The 14,540-nt window shown below is 41.7% G+C and overlaps 1 long non-coding RNA gene and 2 pseudogenes across 1 annotated transcript; 1 reads left to right on the forward strand and 2 right to left on the reverse strand.

Moving 5' to 3' along the window:
- The first annotated feature begins 843 nt into the window (after positions 1 to 843).
- LOC113599007 (uncharacterized) lies at positions 844 to 948 on the forward strand (annotated as a pseudogene).
- Positions 949 to 9,453: 8,505 nt separating this feature from the next.
- On the reverse strand, positions 9,454 to 11,407 carry LOC106976078 (acyl carrier protein, mitochondrial-like; annotated as a pseudogene).
- Positions 11,408 to 12,786: 1,379 nt separating this feature from the next.
- LOC128315657 (uncharacterized) lies at positions 12,787 to 14,468 on the reverse strand. The gene is made up of 2 exons (XR_008298649.1): positions 13,545 to 14,468; positions 12,787 to 13,429 (listed from the first exon to the last, which is right to left on the reverse strand). It is a non-coding gene; the product is annotated as an uncharacterized LOC128315657 (long non-coding RNA).
- Between the last annotated feature and the right edge of the window lie 72 nt (positions 14,469 to 14,540).

Here is a 14,540-nt window from a genome sequence, read left to right on the forward strand (position 1 = left end):
CACTGGAGCCTGCTTTGGATTCTGTGTCTCCCTCTCTCCCTGCCCCTCCCCCCCAAGAATAAACATTAAAAAAAATTTTTTTAAAGAAAAAAATCTTTGTTTACTTTTTTTTTTTTTTAAGTAATCTCTATACCCAATGTGGAGCTCAAACTCACAACCCAAGATCAAGAGTTGCATGCTCCAATGACTTAGCCAGCCAGGTGCCCTTATGATTGCTTATTAAGAACAGACAACTAACCCAAGAAAAGTTTGTCATTTTAACAGAGAGGAAAAACAAATTCTAATCTTATATCAGTGTACTTCCAATATTAAAATTCATTCACTCCAGTCTCAGTCAATCCTGACCATACATAAAATTGTTTTCCAAAGATTCTCTTCTTCCAAACTTTCTACAACTTTCTTTTTTTTCAGATTTTGTCCTAAGTTTTCCCTCTTTAAATAACCAGTCTCGGGGCTCCTGGGTGGCTCAGTCAGGTAAGCGTCCAACTTCAGCTCAGGTCATGATCTCAGGGTTCATGAATTCAAGTCCGGAGTCAGGCTCTGTGCTGACAGCTCAGAGCCTGGAGCCTTCTTTGGATTATGTGTCTCCCTCTCCCTCTGCCCCTCCCCCACTCACACTCTGTCTCTCTGTCTCTCTCTCTCAAAAGTAAATAAATATTTAAAAAAAATTTTTAATAACCAGTCTCACTTTAGGACAAAATTATTTTCTTTTCCCTCAACAAAAATGTATTCCTATCCCTAGGCACCTGGCTGGCTTAGTCGGTAGAGCATACCACTCTTGATCTCGGGGTTGTAAATTTGAGCCTCACATTGGGTGTAGAGATTACTTAAAAATAAAATATTATCGCTTCTCGGCCTTTTGGCTAAGATCAAGTGTAGTATCTGTTCTTATCAGTTTAAAAATAAAATATTAAAAATAAATGTATTCCCATTCCTAATATTCCCCTTTTCTTTTCTTTTTCTTTTTCTTTTTCTTTACCAGTTCTTTAGACTGGCTAATCTATGGATACATTTCATAATTTTTAGAAACATGCACCTTCTTAGGGTGCTTGGGTGGCTCAGTCAGCATGTGACTTTGGCTCAGGTCATGATCTCATGGTTGGTGAGTTCAAGCCCCCTCTCCCCTCTCAGCACAGAGCTGACTTCTGATCCTCTGTCTCCCTTTCTCTCTGCCCCTGCCCTGCTTGTGCGCTCTTTCTTTCTCTCTCTGTCAAAAATAAAGAAACATTTAAAAAAATGCACCTTCTCATAGTAAATTTTTCAGCATGACATAAAACATGTTTAGTAATAGACCCAAATATCATTTGTTTTTGTGTAATAGGAAGCCAAAAGCAGATAAACCAATGTTTTAATAAACTTATGTTTTATTAATTTATCTTATTTAGAAATGATCTGGATATTTAATGAATCTAACTTTACTTATCATTTAACAGAGCAACACCTTAAAGTTTCAAGTTAGCAAAGATTTTGGAAGCTATTTAAAAGTTTACCTATAGGGGCACCTGGATGGCTCAGTGGTTGAGCACCTGACTGATTTCAGCTCAGGTCATGATCTTGTAGTTCATGGGATCAAGCCTTGTACTGGGCTCTGGGCTGGCAGCTAGGAGCCTGCTTGGGATTCTCTCTCCCTCTCTCCTTGTTTCCCCCCCTCTCAAAATAAATAAATAAACTTAAAAAAAGAAAAGAAATACATTTCTAAAAGTTTACCTATAAACCTTTTTATCTCATTTATATCTGTTCATCTGTTCTCAACATTTATGTTTAGATTACCTGTTAAACTTTGTGACGCATTAGACAAAGTCAATCATGATTCTAAGTGTTTTTTTCTTTTCTGACAAATGTTGCAATGGAGATAACATGAACTTTATTTGACTTTCAGTAAATACAGCAGCATAAAAGTTTTATATTTAATGTGGATAACTCTAAAGAGATGTCTAATTAAACTAACAACCTCAAGTTAGCTTTAATAACAGATATTTTCCCAGATCACATGAACTTGAAAAACATTTGGGTTAGTTGTTTGGTTGGTTGGTTGGTTTTGTTTTGTTTTTGAGAGAGAGAGAGAGAGAGAGGGCACAAGTGAGCGAGGGGCAGAGAGAGGGAGAGAGACAGAGAAGCAGGGCTCATCCAAAGTGGGGCATGAGCTCACCTGAAGTGGGGCTCAAACTCATGAACCGTGAGATCATGACCTGAGTGAAAGTCAGATGCTTAGGGGTGCCTGGGTGGCTCAGTTGGTTAAGCATCCCACTTCAGCTCAGGTCATGATCTCACTGCTCTGAGTTTGAGCTCCACATTGGGCTCTGTGCTGACAGCTCAGAGCCTGGAGCCTGCTTTGGATTCTGTGCTTCTCTCTCTCTCTCTGCTCCTCCCCCACTCACTCTCTGTCTCTCAAAAACAAATAAACATTAAAAACAAAATCTTAAAAAAAAAAAAATGCTTAACCAACTGATCCACCCAGGTGCCCTGGGTTACCTTCTATCTTTCTGAGTCTTAGAATGCCTAATTCTTACAAGCACTTGTCTTTAAACCAACTAAATAGAGCTCTTTTACGAATTAATTTTAGCAATACCATTCAGAGGTAGAGAAAATATCTCACATTTACAACATATAGGAACACACAGAGATACATAACCAAGACGCAAACAGAATATTACAGTCTTTGCTTTACTAATTTTTATGGAAAGGACATCAAAAACCCAATTTCCAAACATCTCCCTTTTACAAAACAAATCTAATTGCAAGATGGTATTATAATTCAAGGATCAATTTTCAGGCCATTTTTCTCCAGAGTCTAAAGAGTCTTATGACCAAGAAGTATTGCAAAAAAAGATAATCTTTTCCCTTTTCATAGGTTCATAACTAAACATTGCCCAGTTTTAGAGAATACAACCCAAAGGGCTACATGCGGGAATCGAATTCTCATTTCCCATCTTCCAATGAGAATATGGCTGGTTTTGGGGTGCCTGGGTAGCTCAGTCAGTTGAGCATCCAGCTCTCGATTCTGGCTCAGGTCATGATCCCAGGGTGGTGGGAGGGAGCTTCACACTGGGCTCCTTGCCAAGCGTGAAGCCTGCTTAAGATTCGCTCTCTCTCTCTGCCCCTCTTCCCTGCTCATGCACTGTCTCTAAAACAAAAAATAATATAAAAATATTTTTAAAAAAGAAAAAGGAGCACCTGCATAGCTCAGTCAGTTGAGTGTCAGACTCTTGATTTCGGCTCAGGTCATGATCCCAGGGCCATGGGATCCAGCCCCAAATCAGGCTCTGTGTTGAGCATGGAGCCTGCTTAAGATTTGTGCGCTCTCTCTCTCTCTCTCTCTAAAAAAAAAAAAAAAACAAAAAAACAAAAAAACAAAACCCAAAACAAAAGAAAAGAACATGGCCAGTTTTATTTAAAGATACCAAAAGCTGCAGCAACAAACAAACCAAATGAAGCCCAGAGAACCTTTGAGAGTGCTAGCTCCTCCCTAAAAGTCAGAACTCCACAGGCTGAACCAAATGGCTTCCTAGTCAAACTTTTATTAATCAGGCAAGAAAAAAAAAGGCTAAGAGAGCCAAACCAAAACCCTCTATTTGGAGGCCACCAAATAGGAAGAAGAAATAAGAATCTAAGAGAGTCTAACAGTTGCACTTATGAGTCCCATTATCCCTTTGGTTACTGGTTTCAATACTATCTTTTGACCATTCCTCACTCTCAAGGGAATTGGGATGAGAACCGCTCTAGCTACTTCTTGCTAAAATGGGGCAGAGATCAGGGTTAGAAGAAGGAAACCTTTTGCATTTATTTGCATATTTGAAATATTTGAAATATTTGAAATATCCCTTAGTTTCAGGTTGAAATCCAACATTCTGCATTACCAAAATGTTTGTACTTTGGTTAAGAGTTCTTGTACAACATGTTATACCATAGTTTATGATTAAGTAGCAAAGAAGAATTAGAAATATGGATAATCTGGAGTGCCCAGGTGACTCGGTCGGTTAAGCGTCTTTTTTTTTCTTTTTTTTTAAAAATTTATTTATTTTTGAGAGACAGAGACAGAGCATGAGCAGGGGAGGAGCAGAGAAGTAGGCTCCAGGCTCTGAGCCGTGAGCACAGAACCCAATGCAGAGCTCAAACCCACGAACCGCGAGATCATGATCTGAGCCAAAGTCGGATGCTTAACGGACTGAGCCACCCAGGCGCCCCTGTTTTTTGTTTTTTTTAATATTTACTTATTTTTATTTTTATTTTTTATTGTCAAATTGGCTAACATACAGCAGGTAAAGTGTGATCTTGGTTTTGGGGATAGATTCCTATGGAATATTTATTTATTTTGAGAGAGAAAGAGAGATAGGGAGTGAGAAGGGGATGGGCAGAGAGAAAATCCCAAGCAAGCTCTGCACTGTCAGCACAGAGCCCAAAGGGGAGCTCGAACCCACAAATCATGAGATCATGATCTGAGCTGAAACCAAGAGTCAGACACTTAACCAACTGAGCCACCCAGGTGCCCCTAGTGTCCAACTCTTAATCTCAGGGTCATGAGTTCAAGTTCTGAGTTGAGCTCCATGCTTGGTGTGGAGCCTACTTAAAAATAAAAAAAAATAAAAACAATAAAAATAAATATGGATAATCCACATCTGAGTAATCCTTGTAAAACTGATCTAATTCCTTGGGAGTTCTGCGAAAATAACCCTGAAAAACAGTCAAAATCTGAGTCTAGGGCTTTAGGGGAGATTTGTTGTAGCCAAGTAACTTGCCCTATTTTGTTAAGATGAACTTCAATTTCCATGGAGGTATTAATACATGTGCAGCATGATGAATTAGCCACCATATAAACACCTTCTGTTTTGTTAAAATATAATCTAAAGCAATTCTGTTATCTAAGATTACTGTTGCCAAAGGGTCTAAGGCTTCTTATTGGGCTGGTGTGGCTTGGACAGTTTCATTTGATACGATTCCTAAAGTTATTGAAACGTTTCCAATCATATGTTCATGCAAGGCCACTCCCCGCCATAGCAATAAGGTTCTCTTGAACAAGTACTGAATTACATCTTCCTGATTTGGGGGAGGATAATCAGAATATCTTGTGGCTTCTCTTTTTCACCTATAGAACAATTTGAGAGAACTGGTCCAATGACTGACTTCATTGGAATTATATATGGAATAAGAGGTGACCGAAAGTCCTAAAAGACATACCTCCCATGCTCCAGCCATTCAACCATTATCCCCAGGGGAGACCGTGATATATATATATATATATATATATATATATATATATATATATATATATATACACATACATACATACAATACACACACACACACACACACACACACTCACACTCACTCACACACACAAATAACCTGGGGATACACATAGCACTCCTGTTAATTTATGGGAGTCAGGACTTTCATTTTTGCAGGGTCACTGAAGGTATTGTTTGAAATAAGAAGTATGGTTAAGGTTAGTGTAACTGGTAAGAGGGCATTCGGGGAGAAATGGCGGGGGGGGGGCCATATTGCCAAGTTCTTTCTGTTCTCAGTATTGTATAGAGAAGAGTAGAAAAAGATGAGTAACTATTGTGAAAACAGCATATTTCCCAAAAGTCTCTGGAAGGTGGTGAAAGGAAAAAGTTTCAATTAATTTTACAAGAGGTGAATAATTGTTCTGGTTATATTTTAAGCATAAGTGGAACTGCAAGCTTCTGGTGGTGAGTTCCAGTCATTGAATGTGAGATACTCATGCTTTGGGATAGGTAAGAAGAAACAAGGGATGGGAGCAGTGAGGGAGCCAGGCCTGATTAACCTGACTCTATAAGCTAATGGAGTGTGTTGATTTAGATGTATTAAAAAATTAATGACCAGAGCAAGATTGGTTATAGGCATTACTACTGGGTTGCTATGGTCATGTACTGAGTGGGACTTAGGGCAACATATCGAGCAGTGAAAAAGATTGCCAACCTTGGCCAAGTTTGAAAAATCCTAATCATGGAACTGTTGTTTCAAGCTTAAGAGGCTGTGAACAATAGAAAGATGGAAGGGAAAAAGGAATAACATTCATAACATATAAGCTATTAGCAGGTCACAGGCTATTTGTTCCTTATTGATTGGTTTCTCAGACCAGTTCTTCTAAGCAGCAATTTCAGGTCTGTCAGAAGCTTGCTGGTAGTAAGGTTCTCCTCTATGTTCTCCTTGCTGGCAGAGTGTGGGGGACCTGTGGATTCCTGTGGAACCAGTTCAATGGGAGTGTGGGAATCTGCAGCTGAATTTCCCTTCAGTTTCACTGAAGAATGGGTGGTCAACGCCACCCCCTAAGGTCCCGTCCATTGAGGATTGAGCTGGTCCTTCGGGTGCTTGCTCTCCCAGGTTTTTAACAACCCCACGTCTCCAGGGGTGGTATAAGGGCACATCTGTGGGATACATCGAACTGCTGGAAGTAAATCTGTACAGCAGTTAGAGTATTTCCTAAAGCTGGGACATACCTGATAGTATCCAATTGCTTAATGTGAGCAACATCAGGAACTCCTAAGCCATGAAAAGAGTGTAGAAAGGGTCTTCCATGTAACATTCCATAGTGGCTTAAATCATGCCTACTTCTAGGGGCCACTCTTACCCAAAGTAGGGCAACTGACAAGACTTTTTCCCAAGTTAAGATGGTTTCTTGGCAGACCTCTGATAAAGTCTTTTAAAATGTGTGGTTTATTTTTTCTGTTTTCCCAGTCTATTGGGGTCTCTAGGAAACACGTAATTTCCATCGAAAGCCTAAGGCATTGGACACTGCTTGTGTGACTTTTGCCACAAATGCTGCTCCATTGTCACTCTGAAGTGTCAGTGGTGATCCAGACCTAGGTATGATTTTGTTTAAAAGTGTATTGACAGGGGGCACCTGGCTGGCTCAGCCAGCCATACATGCTAGCATGTGACTCCTGATCTAGGGGCATGAGTTCAAACCTTACGTTGGGTGTAGAGATTAAATAAATAAATACATACTTTAAAAAAATGTGTTTTGACAACTTCTGAGGCCTTCTCTGAATGTCATGGAAAGGCCTCAACTTCTAAAGTTCAACAAATATTAGCAAATATTGAAAATTATCTGTTACTCTCTGCATAATGGTGAAGAATATCTGCTGGTCCTCTCCAGGTTCATTGCCTCTAAGTTGTATGTTTGTATGTATGTATGTAATTTATTTATTTATTTTTAATGTTAATTTGTTTTTGAAAGAGAGAGACAGAGTATGAGCTGGGGAAGGGGCAGTGAGAGGGAGACACAGAATCTGAAGCAGGCTCCAGGCTCTGAGCTGTCAGCACAGAGCCTGACATGGGGCTCGAACTCACGGACTGCGAGATTATGACCTGAGCTGAAGTCGGACACTCTACCGACTGAGCCACCCAGGTGCCCCAAAATATATATGTATATAAAGTAATGTCCACCCAACAAACTCACAATCCCAAGATCAAGACTGGGATGCTCTACTGACTGAGCCAGCCAGCACCCCCAAGTTTTATATCTTTTAGAACTGGTGGGGCCCAGTCCTAGGAGTGTCCTTAGCACAAAACTTCACATTTCTAGTCTATCTTTTGGATAATTATCTGGAGTTTGGGGCCCACAATTTACCTTTGGATCCACTAAAGAGTAGCATCTCATCCATGATGGGTGCTTTGGTGAATATAACTATTTCTTCCATAATATGTTCTGGAATAAGGAATATTCCTTTTTAATTATATTTCCAGCTGACTTTCATGCCAGCATTTTGCCCAAACCCCCATTCCCTAGCTTTTCTTAGGTCTTACAAGGAATATTTTGGTTGGTATTTAGTTAAGTCTATGTCTGCCACTAAAGGCATCATAGAGGGTTTGGAGTCCTCATATGGGCTACCAGGTTGGTGGCCTGATCAGCCTGATTATTTCCTTGAGCTATATAATTACTTGGCTTCTGATGCCCTGGACAATGAACTACTGCTCGTTCTTTCAGTTTCATTACTGCAATTATCAAGTTTAGAACTTTTTGGGTGTGTCTAATTTCTTTATTTCCTATAGTTAACAATCCTTTTTCTTTCAGTAAGGTATCATGTGCTTGAATCACTGAGAAAGTGTATTTAGAATCAGTATGTATAGTTACCCTTTTTCCTTTACCTAAATGAAGGGCCCTTGTTAGGGCAATGAGTTCCGCCTTTTTTTTTTTAAGAAACTTTTTTTTAAGTCTATTTATTTATTTTGAGAGGGAAGAGAGTGGGAGGGGCAGAGAGAGAGGGGGAGAGAGAGAGGTTCTTAAGAGAGTATATAGATTGGGTAGCACCGAGTGGATATATTCCACAGTCTGGTTCATGGCCCTTTAATCTTGCACAAAGTGAACAGTTTTGGATGCCTGATTTTTGTAGAAGCAAAATAGGTGAATTGTATGGGGATTAGCAAGGGCCGATGAGGCCAAATTCCAAGAAGGCACAGAGAATGGGCTGAACGCCCCCTTTTGGCTTGTTCCTTTGATAGGTACTGAAGTTCAGAATCTTTATCCCATCACAAAATTTAACATACACAAGTGTCACTGATTTTGCTCGCCCCAGCTTCCCATCTATCCAAACATCTGATTCTTATCTTTTGGATAACTTCTTCAGGCAGCTCTTATAGGACTTCTCCACCTTGATGTGGTACCTCTGCTTGAAAGGCACAAGCTTGCTCTGGTGGTACTTTTACATCGATGTGCAGGTGCTAAAGTAGATTCAGCATTCAATTTAGTTAATAGGTTTCATCCCAGTAAAAGGATGGGACATTCAGGCATATACAAAAAGCTACGTTTAAGGTGAGTTTGCCCCATTTGACAGGCTAGTGGTTGTAAGAAGGTTTAGTAAGATACTCGCGTTATAGCCATGGCTTGATTTGGTAGCAGAGAGAGCCAGGAGTTCAGTACTGAATATGTGGCCCCAGTATCAATCAACAAGTCTGTAAATTTGTTTTTCTACCTCCATTGTTACCCAGGGTTCCTCATGGGAAATGATGACAGGTTTCCAAGTTTCAAAGGAAGCCCTGGGCCCCTTCATTCTTGGTCACCAGACAATTCAGGCATCTGACAGGTGGTTTGTTGCTCTGTCTCTTCAAGATACCTTGTGAGCTTGGGGCATTCCTCTTTCCAATGGCCCTCTTCTTTGCAACAGGCACACTGTTGAAGCCCCAAATTGGGGCATCCTTTAGGGTCCAAGGAACTCAAATTTCTTCTCTGGGGTAGACCTTGACCTGTTCCGTGGTCCTCAGTCTGGTCTTGGCTTCCCTTGAATTAGGGCAACAGCCAGCAAGGTAGCCTGCTATTTCATTTTCTAATGCTCTTTTCTTTCTTGCACTTGGTCTCTGCTGTTAAAAACTTTAAAGCAACCTCAACCAATTGTGACACAGATATTCCTAATGCATCTCCAGCCTTTGGAGTTTCTTTTGAATGGCTGGGGCATTTTGCCCAAAAAACATCATGTTGAATGTTTTCAAAAATTCTTTTTTTTTTTTTTTGGTTTTATAGATTTATTTTCAAAGGGCAAAACAGGCAATTTAAATACAAGTCTAAACAGAATTACTCTGTCAAAGGCAGCAATAATGCCAAAACGCGTTCTCACTTCCAGACACTTGCCAGCATCTTCTGAGTCTTCTCTCAGTGAAAAAATGGGGTCTGATATTTTATTCATAAACATCCTTCTCATCTGCAATGTAATCTACGATTTCTTGTGGACACATTAACTTCTCAGCATCTGTATCAGGGATTTCAAACCCAAATTCGTTCTCCGTGGACATGATAATCTCCACGGCCATGATAATCTCCACTTGGTCCAAACTGTCTAAGCCCAGGTCTTTCATAAAGTGGGAATTTACCGAGAGCTTTTCAGGGTCGATCTTGTCATAGAGTTTCAGATGTAAAGAACACGGTCCTCGATTTCCCTCTAGTGTCAAAGTGGGCGCATCACTATACTGGCGGCACAAATGTGTTATTGGAACCTGTGTGAGCACTGAGGCAGGGCATCAAGGCAGGACGCGGAAACCTAGGCCTCCCCTGGGCCCCCGCGGGTACAGGGTGTTGCTGAGCGGCCGGACTGCGGCCAGCATGGGGACCCGGGGCAGCGGCACAAAGGCCACAGGCAGTCGGCGGACACAAGTGGAAAGGACACAGCCACCATGGCTATGCTGACCCAGGATCTCAAAAATTCTTTCAAGAAAGTCTGAAGGGTCCTCATTCCATTTATGCTTTCTTCCTTTTTTTTTTTTTAATTTATTTATTTTGAGAGAGAGAGAGAGAGAGAAAGAATGAACTGGGGAGGGGCAGAGAGAGAGAGAGAGAGAGAGAGAGAGAGAGAGAGAAAGGGAGGGAGAGAGAATTCTAAGTAGGTTGTGGGTTGTCAGCACAGAGCCCGACACAGGGCTTGATCCTACGATTGTGAGATCATAACCTGAGCCAAAATTAAGAGTTGGATGCTTAACGGACTGAGCCACCCAGGCACCACTCTTTTTTTTTTTTTTTTTTTAAGATTTTACTTTTAAGTAATCTCTACACCCAACGTGGGGCTTGAACTCCCCACGAGATCAAGAGTCACATGCTCCACCGACTGAGCCAGCCAGGTGCCCCCACTTTCTTATACTGTACAAAAACAACTCAAAATGGATTAAAGACCTAAATGTGACACCTGAAACCATAAGACATGAAGAAAACAGAGGCAGTAATTTCTTTGACGTCAGACATAAAAACATTTTTCTAGATATGTTTTCCTCGGGCAAGGGAAACAAAAGTAAAATTAAACTATTGGGACTACATCAAAATTAAAAAAAACTTTTGCACAGAGTAGGGACCCCTTTTCTTAATCCACCTAAAATATCACCGTGATAGTGTTCAAGCTTACCTCAGTCTCCACCTTGATGTTCCAGTTGGGATCCACAGTAGGAGTGGGCAGTATGGCATTAGCTCTTAGGAAGTTATTAGAGTTTTAGCATGTAGCCAGTTAACTTCTTCCCTAGCCTTTCCTAGCATCATGTGGCATTCCTCAGAAATGAGGGAATATTTAACAAATTTAGTACACCTGTCCAAGTGGGGTTGTGGGTGACAAAAATAGATGGGAACAGATTTTCCATCCTCTTGGGGTCATCTCTGTAAGTAGGCATGCTGTTTTTCCAATTAAACAAATTCAGGGGTGCCTGGGTAGCTCAGTCAGTTAAGTGTCCGACACTTGATTTCAGCTCAGGTCATCATCTCATGGTTCGTGAGTTCGAGCCCTGTGTCGGGCTCTGTGCTGAAAGCTCGGAGCCTCCTTGGGATTCTCTGTTTCCCTTTCTCTCTGTCCCTCTCTTTGTGCTCTCCCTCTCTCTCTCTCTCTCTCTCTCTCAAAACAAATAAAGAAACATTAAAAAAAATTTCAAGTGAAGAGTGGACCCAAATCATTCCTATAGGTTATCCCCACCGCATCTAAGCCTCCAATTGGGACTTGCCTTAGCAGATTTTGTCTTCCGTGGGAACGAGTGGCTCACTGAACAAATTGAGTCAGGGTATGAGAAGGGGAGACCATTCCTACCTGTTGACCCCCTAAGGCTGAGGGTCCTGGTTTAGGGCCCTGTAGGGGCTCAGGCTGTTGGGACTGGGGCTGCTGAGAAGGGACAGTAGCTCCAGTGCCCCCATAGGGAGGAAGAGCTGTACAGGAGTTTAATTAAAGTAATCAATAAATCATCCTCCTCACCCTGGTGAGGATCAGGCAACACAGTCTTTTTATTGTCACTGGTTTGTTGGAGTAGAATTTTACATCTTCTCTGAGCTGGCTTATTTTGATACAAAAGCAAAAAAAAGACTTACCTTTCCTTTTACAAAGCAAATCTAATTGCAAGATGGTATTACACTTTGGGGATCCATTAATTGGCTATTTTTTTTTCCAGAGTCTAATGAATATTGTGGCCAAGCATTGTTGCAAAAGATCATCTTTTTCCTTTTCATAGATTCATAACTAAACATTGTCCAGTTTTGGAGAATATAGCCCAAAGGGCTGCATGCAGGGATCAAATTGTCATTTCTTATTTTCCAATTAGAACACAGCCAGTTTAATGCAAAGATACCAAAAGCTGCAGCAACAAATGAGCCAAATGAAGCCAAGAGTACCTCTGTGAACAAAGGTTCTCTAGTTCCACTCTAAAAGTCAGGGCTTCACCAACTGAATCAAATGGCTTCCTAGCCAATCTTCTCTTTTCCACTTGTTTTTGTTTTTGTTTTTGAGGGGGGGGGGAGGAGCAGAGGGGGAGAGAGAGAGAGAGAGAGAGAGAGGGAGAATCTTAAGCAGGCTCCACATCAAGTATAGAGCCCAACACAGGGCTCAATCTCATGACCATCAAGACTTGGACACTTAACCACATTGAGCCACCCAGGCACCGACCCCCCCCCCCCCAACCAGTCAACCTTTTCTTAATCAAGCAACAAAAAAAAAGGCTATGAGAGCCAAACAAAAACCCCTTATTTGGAGGCCACCAAATGAGAGGAAGAAATAAGAATTTAGTCACTTGTACTGAGGTTGCTCACCAAAGAGATATCTGTCCATACTGAAACCAAAAGCTGTTTCCTTTGCCACAAGAGTTAAATTAAGCACCTGAAGGTCAGTGGAGCTGAAGTGGGGTGGGGCCCCCAGAGTAAGGTCTCTAGGACAAAGAGCCTAGGCAGCTGCTTAGACTCACCACCAGACTCCCATTAATAGCTGGGGCCACTGAACCAAGGTCAAAGAGTTCCTGGCTGGCTCACCAAATTTGTGACCAAACCCAGGTTCGTAGGACCAATGTGCAGCAGAGCCAATCAACTGAGACATCAAGTATGCAGCAAGGAAAGGGTTTATTCAGGATGAGCTGGAGCTTGTAACTCTTGATCTTAGGATCGTGTGTTCCAGCCCCTGGTTAGGCATCCAGCTTACTTGAAAAAAAAGAAGGAGGAGTTGGAGGAGGAGGGGGAGGGAAGAAGGAGGAGAAGGAGAAGGAGAAGGAGAAGGAGGAGGAGGAGGAGGAGGAGGAGGAGGAAGAGAGGAAGAAGAAGAAGAAAAGAAAAGAAAAGAAAAGAAAAGAAAAGAAAAGAAAAGAAAAGAAAAGAAAAAGAAAAGAGGAAACCAAAGGAGAAGGGAGGGCAATCCTCAAATTCCTCTTCTCAAAGGGGGAGAGTCAGGGATATTTAAAGGTAAATGAAAAAGGATCTGGGTATAGGGAAAAGGAGCTACATGATTTCAAAATCAGTTAAAGGTAATTATTAAGTAAGGGAAGGATTGAAGTGATTTCATTGGCTGTACCTTCACATATCTTCTGTATGCCTCTTCTATGATCAGAGAATGGCCTCCTTGGTATGATTCGAGGGTGGGGTTTTAGACCCTTCTGTATCAAATATTCATCCGTCAGACACAGGTGCATGCTCAAAGAGAAGGCTGGCTGTCTTAACCGGTTCTGGCTGGTTTCTACTGAAACCTTGATTCTGCAAAATAAGGAAACCAACATTTTCTTATTGTTAGGCCAGGCAAGAATGTTATCTCTAGAAACATGGAAGCAGGCTGCATTCAGAGAATAAACAGATTTGAGTAGAAAGTCACCTTTGCATTTATTGGTCCCCTTAATCCTTTGGTAAGATTTGCTGTTAGCTTTCTAACAACCAGCTCAACTCAAATTCAAAACTCCCTGGGTCCATAGGCCAAAACTAACCCGTTGCTCTATTCTTGATACCAAGACCATAAAAATGTCCTCCTTTGAGTGATTATAGAGAGGGACTGTGTAACAAGAGCACCGTCCCTGGGGTGAAAACGGTAACAAGCTTCACAGCACTTCCCTAAGGACAGGCTGAGATCCACTTCGGTGGTGCTATTCAGTGGAAGGCTGGTATTCCTGGGCTCAGTGTGGGTGATTTGATACAGAATGAATAAATAAGCGATGATAATCCAGTCAACGTAGTATTACAATGGGTATCACAGTGTGGGAAGGAGGGGCGAGCGCTTAACGTGACAAAATCAAGTAGGAAAATTGGAGATGACAAAAACACAAAAATATTAAACTCTATGTAGAAAATTATAGGAGTAAAAGTCTCTAAAATGGCAACAGTGGTCATTTCCTTATATTAGGGGTGACACCGCCTTTTTTTTTTTTTTCCTCTTTAGTGGTCCACTAGGAAATACAATGGGGAAAAGCAGTTTTAAAGATGATTCGCAGGGCGGCTGGGTGCCTCAGTCCCTTAAGCGGCCAACTTCGCCCCAGGTAATGGTCTCACGGTTTCTGGGTCGGAGCCCTGCATCTGGTTCTGTGCTGACAACTCCAGAGACTGGAGCCTGGAGCCCGCTTTGGCTTCCGTGTCTCCTTCTCCCTCTCTCTCTCAAAAATAAATAAACATCGAAAAATAAATAAATAAATAAAAAGTAAAAAAAAAAGATGATTCGCGTGAAACGTGAAGAGTGAGGGGACCAAGCCTCGCAGAATCGCCGAGGCCCGGGTCGCCATGTTTCCGGTCCAACCCGGGACCGGCGCTCCCCAAGCGAGCTACGGAGCGGCCCACCGAGACGCAAGGTCCTCCGCGCAGCCTAGAGAGGGCACGAAGTTGC

This window comes from Acinonyx jubatus, chromosome B2 (assembly GCF_027475565.1).
Source record: "Acinonyx jubatus isolate Ajub_Pintada_27869175 chromosome B2, VMU_Ajub_asm_v1.0, whole genome shotgun sequence".
NCBI lineage: Eukaryota > Metazoa > Chordata > Mammalia > Carnivora > Felidae > Acinonyx > Acinonyx jubatus.